We start from the raw sequence: 3332 nt of genomic DNA, 5'->3' as shown, positions 1-3332 counted from the left end.
AACTCGTCAAGAAGTGTGCTTGGTTTTATAAAACTTGAATGAAATAGTGGAACATTGTTATTGCGAAACAATGTCCACTTTCATTCGGTTTAACATTTCACCCTTTACCCTACACCCGAGCTAATGGAATTAGCTACTCATTACGAAAAGTAAATGACATAAATAAATGATGTAAAGTAAAGACATGAATGTAAATAGCTAAAAGTAAATGACAGAAAGTAAAAGACGGAAAGTAAATACGGAAAGTAAATGACAATAAAGAAATAAATAAAAGACGAAATGTAAATAACAATAATTAAAAGCTTGTAAATAATACTAATAAGATGTAAGAGTTTTGGGAGAGTTTTGAAACAAATGATGAAGGATCAAATGTCTAGGAGGTGTGTGGAAAAGAGAGGCCAAAGGCCTTCTTTTATACCCACCAAATGAAGAAAAGATAAAAATAAACGGAAGTACAAAGTACAAGTGAGAAGACTAGAAAAAGGAGATATCATCTCCATCAAAACAAGTCAACCAAAAAGTCTTCTCCACATCATTTCACCAGCTGTTAAGGGTCCAAAACGAGGGCTTCTTCAGCTYAGACCTCCATCCAAGACAATGGCTTAACCAATAAGCACTTCTTCAAAAAGCCAAAATGCAGTCGGGCAATGTTGTTGGAATGCTGCAGCATTATAGTGCAGTGTTATGAGTCAAAAGATGTCATCTATTCCAAATTGTTGTAAAAACAAATTCATCATCACATTTAGCTCCAAACATAACAAATGAAAAATAAGGAAGTAAAAATGACTCAATGTTGGGATAAACTATGAAAATCTACCTATTAAACATAAGAAATAGGTACTTTAAGCATGTAATAAACCATGCTTATCATACCCCCAAACTTAAAGTGTTGCTTGTCCCCAAGCAAACAAATAACAAAAAATGACTCAATATAGTAAGGTATACAAGATTAAGGCATTAAGTGCACACATAAAGCATAACATATCATTTATGAACATCATAGCCCTTCATAAATTTTTAGCAAACCATTCATAACCTACTTTTTATGTATGACCATATGCTAGCACTAGTCTTCTCTCTAATGAACTCAACACACCTCTCCTTGATAGAGTCAATAGGACTTGTTTAAGGCTCTCCTCTCTTTGGCTATTTTCTTTTCTCACTTTGCCTTTTTCACTTATGCTTCATCATTCTATTTTTTTTTTAAATTTTTTGGCACTATGTGCTCTTTATGATGAAAGCATGCACATTGCCCCTATGGGACATTTTTGTGCTTCAAAATAGATTCCACAAAGGCTTTAAATCTTTGCTCTTTTGTATTTGAAGTTATGGCCTTTGTGGTATACCCTCCCCCAAACTTGGACTTTTGACAATGCCCTCATTGGCTATGTTGGTGGAAAGTGTATAAGGATACAAGAGGCTTCTTTGAGAGTTAAATGAAGAATGGCCTAAATCATACCGAAATGTGTATTGGTGTGTGAGTAAAGTTTGGTTTAAGAAAAGACATATGCTAGTTCTAGCAAGAACACTATTTAGTAGATGAATGGCTATTTACCCTCAAATTTATTTAGGATATGATATCAAGAACTATAAGCAATGATCATGTAATCAAGTATGAAAATAAAGCTAAAAATTAAGAAAACTATCCCAAGACTCAAATAAAAATGAAAGTTGGAAGCTAAAGATGAATGAATGAACTTGTCCTACTCCAAGGGAGTAGGCTATGTGGCATGTGGCTCCATGGCTGTATCTCTAAGCTGCTCATTCTCTTCTCTTAGCCTCTTGTTCTCTTCTTTGAGGCTCTTCAGCCTCTTCTCCATTTTCTTCACCTTCATGCTCACCATCTTCTCYATTTTCTGCTTCATTTCTTTCATCTCTTTCGCTCATTGATGGTGAGGAACTATTATTACTAAGTTCCACCATCTCAGGTTCTGCATTTGGAGCCTTTACAGCCGCTCGTCGCCGGTTACTTCTTCGCACAGGTACATTCGTCGGTGGTGGGTCTCGAACAGCCGGGCATTTGACTCCAGCCATGGTAAAGAAGGAGATGGGTAAATGATGAAAATATGGGAGAAGAGATGGGGGGAATAGTGTGACAGTAGGTGATGGCATGGTGTGGTGATGGTGGATGATTTCTTAGAGTGATGGAGAGAGTGATGGAGGGAAAAATGGGGGTGATTGAAAGGTTGGGTTAGGAGGGTACAAAAAATGACGTCATCTTGTAAGTGTATTTATGTACCCTCATGTACCTTTCTTAGACTTTTTCTCAAAACATCTTTCACCCTCTCCCTTTCTTCTTTTCAAAAAACCTGGCGCAAAAACCTTCCCCAAACACCAACAAAAATAATTTTTTTTCAAGAGAAATTTAAAAATAAAGCCCAACCAACTTTTTCCATTTCACACAAAGCTGCAGGCCTAGAATGTTGCAGCATTATGAACAGCTCACCAATCTTTTATAAAAAAACACACTAAGCCTTGAAAACATTAAAACACAAACAACCTATGAAATTAAATTTATATATAAACAAAGGTGGACTTTTAAGAAGTCCAAGGGGGATTTTTGAGACTTTTAGCAGGGAGCAGCACAGCTCTCAAAGTGCTGTTCTGAGACTGCTGCCGGATCATGGTACACTTTTATCCTTTGGCCATTTACCTTGAAAATAGAATTATCTTCCGGGTTTACCAAGTCCACTGCCCCATAAGGATAAACTTTAGAAATAAGAAAAGGCTCAGACCATCTAGACTAAGTTTTCTAGGGAATAACTTCAGTCTAGAATTAAATAAAAGCACATGCTGGCCTTCTCTTAATTCTCTGTGCTGGATTCTATTATCATGCCATTTCTTTGTCTTTTCCTTATAAAGTTTGGCATTCTCATAAGACAACAGCCTATGTTCATCCAGTTCACATAGTTGTAACTTTCTTTTCTTTCCGGCTTCATTCAAAGACATATTGAGCTCTTTGATTTCCCAGTAAGCTTTGTGCTCTAGTTCTAAAGGCAGATGGCAGGCTTTTCCATATACTAGCTTGTATGGGGATATACCAATTGGTGCTTTTGGTTGGTCTATCATGAGGCTTCTCTTATCTAGGAAGGTCTCTATAATGTCACATCCCCCTATCTCAAGTTTCTCTAACCTAGATAATTGGTCTGCTACCTAATTCTCCACACCCTTCCTATCACATATTTCCAAAAGTTCAAAGGCTGACACCTCTACTAGCACAGAATGATTGCCTATTGCCTCTATTTCCTCAACAATTTTTTCTTCTAATTCCTCTACACTCTCTTCTTCCAACTTAAGGTTTTCCTGAATTCCTTCCTCAACAACCTCTTCTT

The sequence above is a fragment of the Cynara cardunculus genome, unplaced genomic scaffold (assembly GCF_001531365.2).
Source record: "Cynara cardunculus var. scolymus isolate 2C unplaced genomic scaffold, CcrdV1 Un_Scaffold_2167, whole genome shotgun sequence".
Lineage (NCBI taxonomy): Eukaryota > Viridiplantae > Streptophyta > Magnoliopsida > Asterales > Asteraceae > Cynara > Cynara cardunculus.
This window is presented reverse-complemented; position numbering follows the sequence as displayed.